At 42.4% G+C, this 18,102-nt stretch overlaps 1 long non-coding RNA gene across 1 annotated transcript in view; it reads left to right on the top strand.

Moving 5' to 3' along the window:
- The window catches only part of LOC146855638 (uncharacterized), an 87,648-nt gene that overhangs the window by 8,764 nt on the left and 60,782 nt on the right, over positions 1-18,102 (top strand). Inside the window, exon 2 of the long non-coding RNA XR_014980861.1 lies at positions 4,939-5,152. This is a non-coding gene — a long non-coding RNA (uncharacterized LOC146855638). The remainder of the gene's footprint in view (positions 1-4,938; positions 5,153-18,102) is intronic.

The following is an 18,102-nucleotide window of genomic DNA, read 5'->3' as shown; positions in this document are numbered from 1 at the left end:
TCGTCGGAAAGAACAGTCTTTACTCAAAAAATTATTCAAGACTGTAAAGCCCTTGAAAACGCACACAGATCTAGGTGGTTGTAGCAAGTGCCATATGAAGAAATGAAACTCCAAAAAACAAGTTCTTCTTCTTTGTAAGAAAGGATTTATTCCAGAGACATGAAACCCACGACTTCTCCAACATAAAATCCCAGTAAGAATGATATTGTACAAGTTACATTCTAAACTCTAGATTACTCAACACAAACACATTCTAATCATTAAAGAGACATGTACAAGAACATAAGTACAATTACAGCATATAACACATCCCCCTTTTCACATAGAAAATAAAAACAATAAAAAGCACTTTACATATCACATTAATAATAAACAAAATCCTTATTTCGAGAAGATGGAATTCTAATTCGAGAACTGTGCCTTACACACATGTGGTCACCAGAACCACTTAAATTTCTAGTCTCACCACTGTCAACACAGATCTCAAAATTGTTATTCCTAGAACCATTGTCACCTTCCCCCTCTCTTAACAAAGAACTAGAAGAATGCGAAAACAACTCATTTTTATCTTTCTTGCCATTCAGATCACCTAAATTGAACCAATCTGAATGATCAAACAATTTACCTTGAGACCTCAACTTATCACAAATAATTTTTGCTTGATCCTTTTTAAGTTTAATTAAAGCATTCCGATTCCACCATCCACGATCTTGCAACATAACCGACATTCTAGCCACCTTTATGATTTTAGCTGGTTCCGAAAATTTAGATTGACCTTTCCCAACTCTAATGGGTTTTTTAATTAGTACCCAATCCCCCGGAACCAAATCCATATCCTTAACATGTTTTCTAGCATCATAGTTAGCTTTACAAGATAGCTGTTTCTCTCTTACATATGTCCTAACTTTTTGCCAGTCAACCTCATGGTGATTACTTAGTTCTACTTTACCCTTCAGCCATGATGGACTAAACATTGTAATCGGTTCCCTACCTCTCAATAACATATATGGGGACATGTTCGTGGTAGAATGGGGAGTCACATTATAACTCCAAATCTTATCACAGATATACTTATATACATCCAAACCATTATTCAAAGCAGTTTGTACACCTTCCTTCAACATTCTGTTAGCTCTTTCAACCAAACCATTTGAGGCAGGACTGTACAATGGCACTAAAATGTGTTTTATAGAAACTTCAACCAAAATTTTTTCAAAATCACTAGATACAAAGTGTGTGCCATTGTCGGTAACAATCTGAGAAGGAAGCCCTTCAATCAAAAACAAACGCTGCAAAAAAGAAATAGCTGCTTTGGAATCTGAGCTCTTGACAAAAGAGAAATACAACCATTTAGAAAAGTAATCTATAGCAACAATCAAACATTTGCTATCATTCCCAAGTATGTTAAAAGGACCTGAAAAATCCAACCCCAACTTTTGCCATGGTCCACTTGGCCATTCAACTGGACACAATGGGGAAGTAGAATTACACCAGTGTTTGTCAGAACACAAGCATTCTGGACATTTATCCACAAATAACTTTACTTGACTGTCTATGCCTGGCCACCAATACACATCTTTGATTTTCCTAATCGTACTGGAAATTCCTAAATGTCCCTCATGCGCAAGCACTATAATTTTACTTCTTAAACACTCAGGCGGTACAACTTTGTCATCTCTAAGGAGAATATCATTGACAACTGAAAGCTTGTGCGCCACTTGTGAGAAACATTTATCCTGCATGGATAAACTCCTATCACATGGCCATCCTTGAACCAAAAACTTCTTCACCCTTTCCAAGCAAGAATCTTTCTGTGCACCTTCCATCCATTCCTCTTCCGATAGCTTAGTCATATGTGTGATATCACTAATGCTAAACACCACGTCAGAATCACTATTGGTATCACAATCCGAGGCATCATACTCCAACGGAATTCTCGACAAGCAGTCAGCCCTAACATTTTTGCCACCTGGAATGTATTTGATATCAAAATGAAATTCCTGTAATCTAGCAAGTAGTCTGATCAAACGAGTGGAGGCTTTGTTAGAATTACTATCACCTAACATATATATCAACGGTTTATGATCAGTAAACAGCTGAAATCTTGAACCCCAGATATACATTTTAAACTTCTCTACAGCCCAACAGCATGCTAGAGCTTCACGTTCTATAGTGCTGTAAGTTAACTCAGCACTACTTAAAGATCTTGACGCAAATGCTATAGTGAATTCCTTTCCCTCCACAACTTGACTTAAAACTGCCCCTAGACCCTTTGAACTAGCATATACCGTAACTACGCAATTATGACCATGAGAAAAAGCTCTGATAGCAGGTGCTTCCAAGATTAATTTTTTGACCTTATCAAAGGACACTTGAGTTTCCTCAGACCAAATAAATTTCGCATTCTTTTTTAACAAGTCCCTCAGAGGTTGTACAATGATCGCATAACTTTGCACAAAACGAGCATAATATTCGCTTAAACCTAAAAAAGCTCTCAATGCATCCTTGTCTAGTGGTCTAGTTGACCAGAGATAATTTAGGTTTGATACCATCAACAGAAATATTATGCCCCAGATAATCCACCTCCTGAGTAATAAATTGACATTTACCTTTATTGACAGTCATACCAGCCTCTTCTAGTATATGTAAAACTTTATCGAGTAGTGAATAGTGTGACTCAAGAGTGGGAGTATGAATTAAAATATCATCTTGAAAAGCCTGAATGCCTCTCATTCCAGTAAACAACTTGTCCATGAGACGTTGGAATACACTAGCAGCCGACGCTAACCCGAACGGCATACGTTTGTACATGAAGACACCGAAAGGTGTAACGAAAGTGGTTAGAGATTGAGATTCTTTAGATAAGGGAATTTGATGGTAAGCTGATTTTAAATCAATCGTACTAAAGAATTTGCTACCACCTAGATTTGCTAACATCTCTTGGATTTTGGGAAGTGGATGGCAATCCACCACAATATTTCTATTCAAGACTCTCAAATCTGCACATAAGCGGATCTCGCCAGAACTCTTGCGAGCCACTACAGCCGCCGAAACCCATTCCGACGACTCAACAGGCATTATAATATCTTGAGCACATAAATCATTCAAAGTCTTCCTTAAATCTTCTCTAGCAGACAAAGGAACAGGTCTGCATTTTTGAACAATAGGAAAAGCATTCTTTTTAAGTTTGATAGTATGATGGAAATTTTTAACCAAACCTATCTTATCTGAAAACACGCTAGGATACTTTGCTACAATATTGTTAACATCTTCTACATTGTGCTTTCTTAATTCATGCTTATGTACAATTGTTGATATAGGCAGATCACCTAAAGTAACGGGTTCTATATGTCCAGGTCTCAAAATAATACCCAGATCTGCCTGATCTTGCCAACCAAGAATGTCCCTGCCATTCACAGCAACATACATTTTTGTGTAAATCTCTCTACCCATAAACTTGATGGAATCAGAAAAATATCCTTTCATGGTAATATCAAACCCCCCAAATGCTTTAGGATTTACATCTGTAGGTTTCAAAAGAACCTTTGACCAAAACTTACTAAATGTTATCTCGTCTAAAATAGTAATGGGAGATCCTGAATCAGCCATGACATTCACATCAATAACCCCAATAGACACACTACATAACGGGCCTTTACACCTTCTTACATCACCCCGTAAACTATTTACCTCAATTGTAGATAACATATTGTTCATGGCACTGCAAAGATCCTCCTGTTCAATGTCTACGCTATTGATCTGACTTTTATGTTTAGAAAATCTGCATACCGTGTAAAAATGACCAATCTTCTTACATGTATTACATCTTTTCCCTTGTGCAGGGCAATTGGCAGAATTCCCCATGTGATACTTCGAACCACATCTATAACATGAACCTTTTTTTACTGAAGAACTGCTAACTTTCATCTTCGTGGACACTGCACTAATATTTGTTTCATTACTGTTAGCACTTCCATCAACCTGCAAAACTTTAGGATCTACATTACTGGAAGAATTCTGTGTCAAAATTTTTGACGACACCACAGATCGTTCAATACTCCTTGCAATGTCCATGACCTCATCCAGTGAAGGGTTTTTACATGTTAAAATACGTTCTTGTATTTTCTTATTATGACAGTTAAACACTAACTGATCACGTAAATAAGTGTCCAATTGAGATGCAAATTGACACTTTGCCGCTAAAACACGTAACACGGCTAAATAATCCTCAATGGATTCTTCTTGTGTTTGTTTACGCTTAAAAAATAGGTGACGTTCGACCATAACAGAAGGTTCATCTACATATTGTTTACCTAATCTAGCCAAGGCCTCAGCATATACATTTCACCCTTCATCCCTGGGTGGAGCTGGTACTACAGGTAAATTATCAAAAACGTCTTGACCAGCATTACCTAAATGGTTAAACAACAATGCTTTTTTTCTTCCTGCAGAATATTTCGTTGCATCAATAGCTTCTAAATAATTGTCAAAAATTCTAAACCATCTATGCCATGGTATAAGTGGTTTACCTGGATTGGGCAGAAATGGTGGTGGCTGCATCACATTGTTTGATGAAGAAGACATGCTTATAATTTAATTTATGCCCAGTATGCCAAGTATGCTAAGTTTGAATTTGAAAAAGAAAACAAAAAATGATAACCTCTAAAAAAAATTACAGGTTAAACAATTACCTAAACATCACCTATGCAAGTAGTCTTGTGCGTAAATATCACTAATATAAAACAAAAACAGATTCAGACAGTACTTCATGACACTTGAATACCTAAGTCCACCATCCCGCAGTAATAATCCTTAAACGAGCTATGCCACCCGTTGTTCCATATACTCGATCTCCGTTATAAATAGGGAATCCAAAAAAAAAACGGGATATTTTTTTTTTATCCGTAACGTTAATGTCCTTCTCCTTCCCAACTCAAGATGGCGGCTTGTGCAAAATTCACGCAGTGACGAGGAGACGTGGAAGTGACGTTGACGTTGATGAAAGGCGTGACCTCGACGTTGACGAGAGACGCTGACGTCAGCTACTGCTGCGATACGCGTCTGGTCCCGCACTGCTCCCGTGACAGACGAAGAATAGAACGATGGCGAAATTTGAAAATCAGCGAGCTGCAACGGAAGACTTGCTGTCAAGGTACAGTGCTTTCTCTGAAATTTGTTCAGCCAAAACGAATCCAACACTCACAAGTATCTCGGTGTCGAGAACTCAGGCTGCACAAATCAGACGTTTCTAAACGAACAGGTTTTCGCCCTCACGCTGTTCCAACGCTTTCCACAAGTAGTAACGACATGCTTCTGCTTAGACACGAAAGCAGCGATATAATCAAAGTTTTTCACGTTATAAATGAGTACAACCTCACGTAGGTGTCACTTGTCTTCAATCAGATAATCGTACAGAAGAGGTTGAAGATGTTCTTAACGAACTAGTCCGAATACGGTCGGTGGGTTCCTCAAATTAATCCCAATCGTCGCCAATTATTGTAGCAAGTGCCATATGAAGAAATGAAACTCCAAAAAACAAGTTCTTCTTCTTTGTAAGAAAGGATTTATTCCAGAGACATGAAACCCACGACTTCTCCAACATAAAATCCCAGTAAGAATGATATTGTACAAGTTACATTCTAAACTCTAGATTACTCAACACAAACACATTCTAATCATTAAAGAGACATGTACAAGAACATAAGTACAATTACAGCATATAACAGTGGTTAGTCTATGTCAAAAGTTTTTTAAGTGACCTAGGGCTAGTAAAATATTACTATGACCCTACCTTGATTCAGGAGATACCGAGGAAGGTCTTTTACAAACTCTGTTTTAACCACCTCGAAGACTTACGACTTAACTCAGAGGTCATGAAGCAAACAGCTAGACATAGTTTGACTGTCCAGACGGTATTCGGGATCCAGCCTTACCTAACCTATAGTATTACCTCCTATGAACTGTTTCTTCTAGTTAGGTTTAGGCTGAATCTTTTCCACCGTTTAGTTGTTTTTCTGTTGAGAAATAATTGGGCCAAAACACTACCTCCCTACCCTTGTGACGGGATTTCCACCCAGTCTACAATCCATACTACTCTTTTTTGTAAATATTATATGGACCAACGGAAAAAACTACTCATCCCTCTACTAAAACGTTTGGGCTTTCGCACTTGTCGTCCTGCTCTCCTCTTTTTACAGTCATTGGAGGGGGCGGGGCTAGTCTATATTGTTTCCAACTTTTTACAGTACATTATGCGACATAGACCGAACTTAGGCTGATTATAATGGAATTTTAAACGAATATGCTGGGTTGATGATGGGATCTGACCGTTTTTTAGCCCATATGTATTACATATTTGATTTTATTGTTAAATTGACTGTTGAAATTAAATTGATGCTCTTTGCCCAGACACTTTACATGCACTGTCACTTTAAAGTCGTGAATGAAATTAATGTGATTATTCTTGTCTGTGTTGAATTTTAAAATGATGGAATTTCTATCTGACGTTTTACCATGTATTTTATGTGTATCTTTTATGACCTTTCTTCGGAAGGCCGAATAAAGAAAGTTTTGATTTGATTTGACTCTGAGTACTTTATCACTGCTAACCAGTGCTAAAGTGCTTGTGCTATTTCCCTAAAACATGGTAACATCGGCTTCTACCCAAATGACATATTTAATTTGCTTAGATGTCCCTAGTAATGTGCACTACTTGTGCCCAGGGCATGTAAATTAAATGTTACTTTCTAGTGGGCCTGCAGCACTAATTGTGCCACTCACTTGAGTAGCCTTTGAAGGATGTGCAGATTTAACCTGCTATTTTGACCTGGCAAAATAAACCTTTTGCCACGCCCAAAGCTTCCTTTTTAATACATATGTCACCCCCTAAGTTAGGCCCTAGACAGCGCAAGGGCAGCATGCAGTGTGTGGTATCCTGCTCTTACTGATTTAATTGCTATGTATTTCTTCTTTTGTATTCGTTGCCCTGCTGCTCATCCAGTGTGTGTGTGATGTCATAGAATGTTTATGTGTGCCTGGTTGAGTGAATGTCAGTTGGAGTGTGTGGGCTGAGCAGCTGGGATGCTGCTCTCGACGGGGCTGCACGTTGCAACTTGCAATACCTGTAACCTCTGACTTCAACTTGAAACTGAAGAATAAACTTCCATCTTGTTTCATCATCTTTAAGGAGGCAATCACAAGCAACACTTCAAATAAGAAAGAAACACTCACCATAAAAACGGTCATATGAAGAAAGTAGAAATACAGCGAGAAATCATAAACACACACACACACACACACACTCCTCTTCAGCATGTGGATGAAATACATGTGCCCCAACGGTTGCAACACATATGCCCTGTGATTGGGTGGTGCAAAGTAAATGCCCCATCAACAGAAATCGTATGGGGAGAACCAGGGTGCAAGAAATGCACTCAGTAAAATGTAACTGTACCACAGTTTGGTCGCAAATGCCCAAGACCGAAAACGTAAGTAGTTCTTGAGGTAATATCCAATATACCCCATCACATGTAACACAGAAGTAAAATGTAAATGCTAGAAAGGTTTGAGCTTAAAACAAATGCCCATCACCAGTAAAAAGTAAGCACTGTGAGGAGTCACAACTAATATTCCCCATCACATGTAATGTAAAAGTAAAATGTAAATGCAAGAGATTTGAGCAAAATGCAAATGCCCATCACCAGTAAAACGTCAAAACTAATATGCACCCTCAGATTTAATGTAAATGAGAAATGGTTTGCACGAAACAACATGCCCATCCCCAGAAAATGGAAGGAAAGTATGGGGTCGCAATACACCCCCTCAAAATGGTTTAAGAACAACAACATATTCCAACACCTTACAGACACATAATAAATAAGGTTTGGGTTACAGAGTGCCAGCCCCATCACCAGTAAAAATAAAGATTTGTTTGGGATGCATAGAAAAAGACATATCCCAGCATAAGTAAAAGTATGGGTGAAACCATAACCCTCACCAACAGTACCCTTAGGTAAAGATTGTTCAGGGTACAAAACACACGCAGCACCTAGTAATGCGCTAAGGGCAAAACTAATAGTACAAAATTAGTAGCAGTAATGCGAGAAGTTGGCCTGGTATATGCTGTCCACTAATTAAAGTGGGCACATTGTACCAGTCCAAACAACCCTTACTGATAGAAAGCTATCCTAGTGGTAGCTGTGAAGAGCAGCCTTCAGGCTAAGTCTCAAAGGAATGTAAAGCAGCTTGTTTTAGATCAGATCATAACCTCCTGAATGACCAAATGAAAGGAGAACCACACAAGCGTTATATAAAATATATGTATTTATTACTAAACACTCTCTACTAACCTCTTTATGAGATTAGAGCACAAGATACACAATACTGAATCAATAGAACGACAGTAAATAGCACAATACACAGCGGGCTCCAGGGTGAGACAGAACCATATACTAAAAAAATGGTATAAGAACAACGACTTCACTAGACACAGTGCCTAGAGCACGTAGAATCACTGGGACCCCAAGGAATCACCCAAACTAGTGACACAGGGGACCCACGGAGGATGGGTGCAGTGCGAGAACACAGACGCGAACTCCGTTCAACTCTATGAGAAAGTCGCGGTTGGAAAATTACAGTTTAAGGACTCTTCGGAGAGGACTTCAAGAAAACCCTTTGGAATATAGAAGGTTCTAAGGCCAGCACGCTTGTGAGTACTGAGGTACCCATGTTACCTATCCCAGGGGAGCTGGGTGCATAGGGGTCAGGTGGAGTCGGAAACCTTTGTTGTTTTCAATGGCGTGATGTGAGAAAGTGCTGCTGCCGGGAAGATGAAAAGTGTCCAGTGGAATCCAAGCCTTGATACGAGGTGAGAAGAACCTGAAAGCAGAGGGGACAGAGTCTGGGTCACTTCAGCGTGACCAGGGGCTCAGTAGATGAATGCCCACCTATGTCAGGTGCTTCGGATGAGAAGATTGGATGCTTGACTCTGCAGCCACGGGGACCAGGAGACGTCGACGATGACCAAAGTCCAGAGTTGAGCTGTCCCACGAAGGATGTCAAGTGCTGGGGGTCAGTGACCGGATCGAACACCAACAAGCCTTGGCAACTGCAACCCACGCGGGCAGAGGAAACAAGTTACGGTGAAGCCCAGCAAGGTCCTGGGGACTCTCCGAGCAATGGAGAGTCAGGGCACATCTGGAGCAACCAGGAAAAAACAAAGAAAGTCAAAGTTACCTTCACAGGGACCCACAGGCCAACGGACCAGGGATCGTGAAGGGACCTCGAGCTGAATCAAGAAAAATACATGCCCAAGGAACACTCGTGGAGTGTAGGCCAGAAATCTTTGGTGGAGATACTGCTTGGGGTCAGAACTACACGCAGCCCAAAGCACAGCCTCAGGGATTGCCAAAAAACATATGTTGCTGCAAAAGTACCCGGTGTACAGGGGGTTCGGGTTGCACGGTCCCCAGTGTTGAAAACTAAAACGGCGATATGATTAAGCATTCACTAAAGACATGAATTCTCTCTAGTTAAAACATGTTTTCCGTCTTATGTTGCCTAATGTCCGGACTCCATTTTGTACTGTCATGTCTCCACATGCTCAGCACGAGAAGAGTCCTATCTTCGTGTTAGTTGCTCTTGTAATCTGCCTAGTAACAGTCTATAAATAGTTCCTTTGTCCGTCTGGCGCATGTCCAGACTTGACCACATCTGTTATCAGTTAGTCCTTGCTTGACCATGTTTTCGCGGGCTTAGGAGTGCGTTAACTCCGCCCACATATTGATTCTGTATCGAAAATGACCATAAAAGGTAATGAATTTTGCTTCATGTTGTATCCACCCACTTATGAGCCCCTCTGTTGTGTATAAAAGGGGACTGTGTACGCAAGTTCTTTGTGCTACTCTATGCAATACTGAAGAGTGTTGTATGGATTGTAGGACCACCCTTAAGGGTTAATAAACTCTGTCTTTATATTTTGCAGTTTCCGTGCCAACTTCCTTCTAGCTTTTGTTACAGGAGAGCGAACCCTTGTATTCTGCGGGCCTAGCTGGGGCCTGTATTCATCAATTGGCGCCCGTCACGTGGGGCTCATCGGCGACTCGGATGCTCGAAGGACTGGTCGTGACGAAGGTGAGGAATTTTGCCGGGGATGTGATCACTGCCAGTGGCGTTTTAGTCCTGGCATCCCGAGGTTTTCTTCCTTCCCTTCCGAACTGACCTTCTGGGTGGCGCCGGTCCTCGACTGAGATCTCTTCTGTCGGTTTTGCCGTGACAGCCGTTTGGGCGAATTTTGGAACTTGGCAGTTGGAATCTGGACACTCTTGATTGGTAAGAACCGTTGTACGGTACTTGCTTCGAGTTTTGAAGCCTGGGTTGGCTATTTGAGTTTGATTTGTGATGACCGGCCATATCTTGTATTGATTACTGTGAGAATATATGCGTTGCAACACATATAGGCAGGTAATGTGGAGACATTTCTCCGAAGTTGTGTAAATTTGAACGGCGCAAAGTTTAAGTGCCATTTTTTTGATAATACTGCATATTTTGCATTATTTTTGAGCATGCCTGCTTTTAGCGCACTCCGTAAGTGGTGCTGCTGTTTCGGAAACCGGTTGAACCTCGAGGAATCTGCTCCAGCCCCCCCAGAGGGGACTCCTAATAGGGATATGTATGTGAAGCATGGTCTTTCTTCTATAATGTACAGCACAGTATGGAGGAAATACACCAAAAAGGATCCTGAGTTGCGCTGGCCTTTGTATGGATCGTTTGATATGCGTAAGATTGAGTATGTGGAACAGTGTATGTGTAAACGGAGTGCTCGGCAAGACATGTTTGAATGTGTACGGTTATGGGTGAAGGAAGTGCGTGAGCGAGAGAAACGTGAGAAAGCGCTGTTTGATAAAGAGCAACGGAAAAATGATCATGTGCGAGCACAGGAAGCGAAGCGTCGGGAGGAAAGAGAACTGGCGGAGAGACAAGAGAAAGAGCGTAGGTTGCAAGTCTCGGGCCAATATGCTGTCCGCCAGCCACTTTATCCTGTCCTTACTAATCTTGAAGATGATTTTTATTTATTAGATCGTTCTCCGCCCCCTTATGTTGGCGCGTCCGCCCCGAGATCACAGGAGTCTGGATTGGTTTCGGATAAGGTAGACACGCGGTCTATGTTATCAGTTGAGCGTATGGGTGAGCTTCGGAAAATTTCTCTTCGTGCACTTAAGGGCAAGTTATCCCTTGCTGAATTGTTGGACTCTTTGGAAAAGTGGCGGGATAGAGAGAAGTTGTATTTTCTGGAAACCTTTTCTGATGAAGTGATTACTGCCTTTCGGAAATACTCAGAAGTTTTTGAGCCTGATGATGTAGTATTAGATGCTAAAGCATTACGTAACGGTGTTTTTTCTCCCTCTAAGGCGCCTGATGCGGTCCGACGGCTGTTTGCATTGCGGGACGCGGCGAGTGACCTTAAAGAGAGAGCGCGCCTAAAGGCAGGGGAGAAGGAGCAGTCGGATCCACATATCGGCGATGACCAATCATCTACCTCCCACTCAGATAAGAGCGAACTAGTGCATGCTAAACCAATGCGAGAGGCGGCACCTTTGTATGTTCCTCCTAAAGGAGCGGGAACTAGTTCGGATATTACTTCCGCCGATGCTAAGGGATATTTTGTGTATAATTGGGTCTATACTCCCTGGCATAGGGCTGATGTTATGGCATTAAAGAATGCATTGCCTGACCCCCGCAAGAATCCAGCGGCCTTTTATGAAGAGGTCGAAGGGGCCTTGAATTCTTGTACTATGACTTTAGCGGATATAGACTTGTTCTTTGGGCTCATTTTACCACCGGATATGTGGAGATCTGTGCGGACGGTGGATGATCAAGCTGCTTCTAAGGCAAAATGGTCTGAGATTGAGGATGAGGATAGGGAGAGAAAACCCGCGCAAAAACCACCGCGGATTATTTTAGATCTTCCTGCTGCTATCTTGACCAAGTTGAAAACGATTATTCCCCCTAAAAAGATTGACTGGAATATGTTAGCATCGTGTAAACAGAAGGTTGATGAATCAGTCTCAGATTTCTTTACACGCTTTGAGGAGACATTTCATGATTTCAGTGGTCAGTCACTTACGGATGACACGGGTCGACATCTTTTTGTGGATAAATATGTGGCGAATTTATTACCGGGAATAGCAGCTCGTTTAAAAGCGAGTGAAAGTTCTTGGTCCACCTCGTCTCCGGCATCCCTCCTGACTATGGCTCAGTATTATGAGCGTCAGGAACATGAAGCGAAGGGGAATGAGGAGAAGAAAGTGAAAGATTTGAAAACTAAGGTGATGTTAGCACAAGTATATGGTCCGCCTCGTCGGGGTGTAGAAAGAGGTAGGGGAGGATTCTATGGTCCCCCTTCGGGTCGGTCAGATGTAAATAGAAATCAATGTGCGTATTGTAAACAGTCGGGTCATTGGGCCAGAGATTGTCCGGTGTTGTATGCATCTCGTCAGGGACGTGGTCAGGGACCACCGAGAGGTAGAGGGGGCTTTTCGAATTTCAGAGGGAATTCTAATGATCGCGCTCGCTTTGAACCTAACGCACAGCAACGAGATAGACCCAATGTATTTGATCGGCAAAATCCGTATCAGATGTCTGGGACTGACCGCTCTGGGTACCATGATTCGCAGCATGCATAGGAATGCGTTGGATGGGGGTTAGAATCAGTTGAAGTGCCGGTTGATCAGAAGGGTCCTTATGTTTTAGCAACTGTTTTGGGTTCTACTGATCGGTTCCTAGTTGATACAGGAGCTACTCGCAGTGCACTGTCCAAACAATTGGTTCCGAGGGCTCCCCCATCTGGCTTAATGGTTACATCGGTAGGGTTTGATGGTACACTCTCTCGAAGCCCTCTTTCCCGACCTCTTGCGTTCCATGTTGACAACCTTTCTGCGTCCTGTCCGTTTTTGCTTGCCCCGAACACGCCCGACAACATTATGGGTCTTGATATGCTCAAGTACTTCAGAGCAACGATCCGCTGCTCCCCTACTGGAGTACGTGTGATATTAAACGATAATCACCCGATGACAGACCGGATGTGTGTGGTTGCGGAGGATACTGCATTAGATTCCCTCCCTCGTTCTTTGTGGGCCACTTCGGATACTGATGTGGGACAGATGGTGATTGCGCCTATCCACATTAGTGTCCAGTAGGGTGCGGTGTTACCGCGCCTCCCTCAGTATCGAATTTCCCAGGAGGGGGAGGAGGCGCTCATACAGATTGTGCAGGATTTGATTAAGGTGGGAGTAGTGGAAGAAGTTCCCTATAATGTTTGCAACAGTCCTATTTTACCCATTTTGAAGAAAGATACGGATACCAGGGTTTATCGGTTTATCATTGATTTAAGGGAAGTGAACAAGATTGTGATACCTCAGTATCCAGTGGTTTCTGATATCACAACGTTACTCACTTTGGTCCCGCCGACGGCGACCACGTTTTCAGTTATTGATTTGAAAAATGCCTTCTTTTCGATCCCTATTCACCCTGATAGCCGATACCTTTTCGGTTTTACTCTGAATAATAGGTCTTATAGATTTTGTAGAGTCCCCCAGGGCTATACAGAAAGCCCTAGCATTTACAGTCAAGCATTGAAACGGCAATTGGATTCCTTTGTTCTGCCCGAGGGTGTCGCCCTTATACAATATGTCGATGACATCTTGTTGGCGGCTTCACTCCGGAGCTGTGTGAGAAGAGTACGTTATCCTTGCTTTCCTTTTTGGCATCTCACAATCACAAAGTGTCGAAGAAGAAATTGCAATTCTGTAGACCAAAGGTGACTTATTTGGGTCACCTTTTGTCTAAGGAGGGGCGTGCACTCACACCAGATCGTATTCAAGCAATTTTGGACACGCCAGTGCCTTCCACACAGAAGGATGTGCGTGCATTTTTGGGTCTTGCTTCTTTTTGTAGGCAATGGATATTGGGATTTTCACACATAGCTAAACCATTGTTAGCCCTTTTGACAAAAGACACACCAATTCCTCTTCCCTGGTCAAATGAGTGTGAAATTGCCTTCCAGCAATTGCGACAGGCCCTTTGTTCAGCACCAGTGTTAGGTACCCCTGATTATACGAAGCCCTTTTCACTGTATGTGCATGAGAAAGATGGATGTGCATTATCAGTTTTAGTGCAGATGCACGGCGACAAGCAGCGCCCTTGTGCATATTTTTCGGCTGTACTTGATCCTCTTGCCCGAGCATTGCCTGGTTGTTTTCGCTCGGTTGCGGCGATAGCTGTGTCAATTCGTCAGAGTGAGGGAATTGTGTTATCTCACAAACTGTTGGTATTAGTTCCCCATGCTGTTGATGCCCTGCTTAATCAGACAAAGACGCAGCATTTGACCAGTGCTCGTTTAACGGGATATAAGTTGACGCTTTTGGCTCCTCATATTACGTTAAAGAGATGTGCAACGTTAAATCCGGCCACATTGTTGCCGTTCCGGAAACTCAGTCTGAAGCACGAAAAGCACATGACTGTATTCTTGTGACTGAGGAACAGACAAAGGGTCGTATTGATCTCCAGGATGCGCCCTTTACAGATGTAGATGGAGAACTGTGGGTGGATGGATCATGCCTGAAGCTACCAGATGGTACGACTTCAGCAGCGTATGCAATTACCACATTGCAAACAATAGTGGAGACAGCACGCATACCGCAGAAATCAGCTCAAGCAGCGGAACTGATAGCATTAACACGAGCATGTGAGCTCAGTGCAGGATTGTGTGTGAATGTTTATACAGATAGCCGCTATGCCTTCGGAGTAGCGCACGATTTTGGCCTACTCTGGAAGGAGAGAGGGTTTTTAACGTCACATGGAGCACAGATAATGTACGGGGAGTTAGTTCACAACCTTTTGACTGCATTAACATATCCAAAGCAGATTGCTATAATTAAATGTAGTGCCCATAAGAAAGTGGTTGACAAAGTTCGAGAAGGGAATGCTTTAGCAGACCGGGTGGCACGAGAGACTGCGATGCAGCCTGGTGCTACTGCAATGTATGTTGTGAAGTCACAGGCAGAAAGATGGCACGATGCTAGGAGAGAAGTGCTGGAAATACAGAGGACCGCTTCCGATAAGGAACGGGAGCAATGGTCCAATGATGGAGAGTTGGATGATGAAGGGTGTTGGAGAAGTAAGCAGATGGATAAATGGAAGTTACCCACAGCCTTTGTACAACCTATGGTTCAGATGGCACATGGACTAGCGCATGTCGGAGCTTCCGCAATTGTTAAATTACTCACACGAGTTTGGGAGCATCCGGAGATCGCTAGTACGGCAAAAAGGGTAGTGCAGACTTGCATGATTTGCATGAGGTATAACCCAGGAAAGGGTACACGAACTACAGCAGGAGGATTTGCGACACCTACTGCACCCTTTGAGGTTTTGCAGATGGATTACATTCAGCTCGAGCGCTGTAACAATCTGAAGTATGTTCTAGTAGTGGTTTGTGCCTTCAGCAAATGGGTTGAGGCATACCCTATGAAAGATAATACTGCAATGACTACAGCCAAGATGCTATTGAAGGAGTTCTTCCCTCGATATGGTGTTTGCAGATTGTTGTGGAGTGATAACGGACCTCATTTTGTAGCAGACGTTATCAAGTATGTCCTGAAAGGCCTGGGAATTACCCAAAAATTTCATGCGGTGTTAAACCCTCAGTCTGCGGGATTGGTCGAGAAATATAATGGTACTCTGAAGCTTAAGATCGCGAAGATTCAAGCTTCGACTTCTTTGACTTGGCAAGACGCTTTACCGCTGGCATTATTGTCAATTAGATCGATACCGCATTCTCGGACCGGTCTCACACCTTACGAGATCGTGTTTGGACGCCCAATGAATATTTGGGGTCCACCAAAACCGAGGTCAGTGTATGATGTACCTTGTGTAATGATGAATGATTATCTGGCACAGTTAACGGATAATTTGGTTTCTATTCATCAACAGGTTCGAGAAGCGCTCTCTGATCGGTCCACAGGTGAAGGTCATAATCTCCGACCTGGAGACCAGGTTATGCTGAAAGTCTTCGAAAGGACGAACAGTCTGGAGCCGAGATGGGTTGGTCCTGAGCAAGTCTTGCTCGCGACGAGGACAGCTGTGCGGGTTTCTAATCGGAAGAACTGGATCCACTCCTAGCACTGTCGTAAAGTGCCGCCTGGATTGGTGGAGCCTGCTGTGTTGACCGACCATCGAGAAATTCTGACTGCGGAGAAAGGCCGTGCTGTGGAACCGAATGACACTGAGGAGCTCTTCCCGGACCAATCGATTCCTGGAGGAAGAAGATATCATCTCAGACCGAGGAAGTGATTTTTGTATCCAAAGACGTTGTCAGAACGGCCCTTGGGTTAGTGAAACGGAGAGCCAATGAGGCAAGGGGGAGGATCAGCCCTGCATTAGTGTAGTGACACCCGTCTTGGCCCGCTGGTGAAGAAATCAACGGCTGCCTAAGGGGAAGAGTTCTGACAACCTTTTAGTTTCAGGAAGATATTGACTTTTTACTACAAGATGGAGAAGAAGAAGATTCTTTGTGCGACAAGTTTTATTATTATTGTGGCTATTGTTGGTATAACCACATGGTTTGTTGAGGATGTGACTCCTGCCCGTGAGTTGCTTGTTTTGACCACTCCAGTGCCTGAGGAGCACTATTTTTATACCCTTCCGTATCAAGAATTGAAGCATCGTCAGTCTTATTTGAATAACACTTTCATCCAGATGTTGCATCATACCCATGTTGCTACAAATGCTACGAACTGTTGGATATGTGGTATGATGCCAGCTCATCAGAAGAAAGGAGGAACGCCATTCATACCTCTTCCTTTTTCTCATAATGGCTCTTGTAGAGCATGGTACACTTTGCTTTTTGCCACACGGAAACCTACAGTGGGACGACTACTTTTCAGACTCAATAAGGAATGTCATCAAGATAAAGATGGTTATCCACAAGCGAATGGGACAATATGGGAATGGGAAGAATATCGACCAGACAATGAATCGATCCCCTACATTTTCACGAACACCAGAGACACTACAAGGAATGAACACTTTGTGATTCAAGTGGCACAAGCTCAAGCGGACCTGTGTGTCCAGAGTGTGGGTTATATTCCTGTTGGTGTTAGCGATTACATTATTGTATTGAACATAGATGGGTTGAATAATAGTACTTTCTTAGCCTCTCATAACACATACTTCGTATGTGGGAATAAGGTTTATTATCGTTTGCCAGCTGGCTGGTCCGGAGTATTTTATGTAGCGTTCTTATTACCTCCTGTATTTTTGGCACCTGCATCCTATCATAAGGATTTGAAGTTGTTGAATAATGTGACTGTAAATAGGTATAAACATACTCTATCCATTGATGATGTTGATCAAACTGATACTAGCTTGCAGCAGTATATTGATTTTAACTTAGGATTGTTTTTCTTTGTTGGAGCTGCCCTAAATAGTAGGAAGGTTCGAAGATTAACAAGAGTTGTAGAGGCTGTGACAAATCAAACCGCTGCTGCTCTTGGGAATCTTACGGAAGAATTACAAATTACTAGAATTGTTGCATTACAGAATCGTATGGTATTAGATGTTATGTTAGCTGACCGAGGTGGAGCATGTAAAATTATCGGAAGTAGTTGTTGTGTGTTTATTCCTGATCATACGCCATCAGTTTATAATGCTATCAATAAATTGCATAAAATTGCAGCAGAAATCCATACAGAAAATGGCACTTGGACCTTTTCTGGATGGTTTTGGGCATTGATCACTACATGGGGATGGAAGGTTTTAACTGGTCTCTGCATTATTGTGGCAATTCTGTTTTCCTGCTGCATCTGTGTCCAGTGTGGCCCTTTACTCTGTTCTCTATGTGTGTCATTTTGTATTCCCGATAAGAAAGCTATTGCCAATGTCACCTATCAGAAACATTTAACCAAAGAGGTGGAAGAGATGATGAAAATTGACATATATGATGATTATTCTAATAAGTCGGATGTCTTCAGTAAATGCTGAAAGGGTCGTCTGTTGAAAACTAAAACGGCGATATGATTAAGCATTCACTAAAGACATGAATTCTCT

The sequence above is a fragment of the Triturus cristatus genome, chromosome 4_1 (genome assembly GCF_964204655.1).
Source record: "Triturus cristatus chromosome 4_1, aTriCri1.1, whole genome shotgun sequence".
Lineage (NCBI taxonomy): Eukaryota > Metazoa > Chordata > Amphibia > Caudata > Salamandridae > Triturus > Triturus cristatus.
This window is presented reverse-complemented; position numbering and strand designations above follow the sequence as displayed.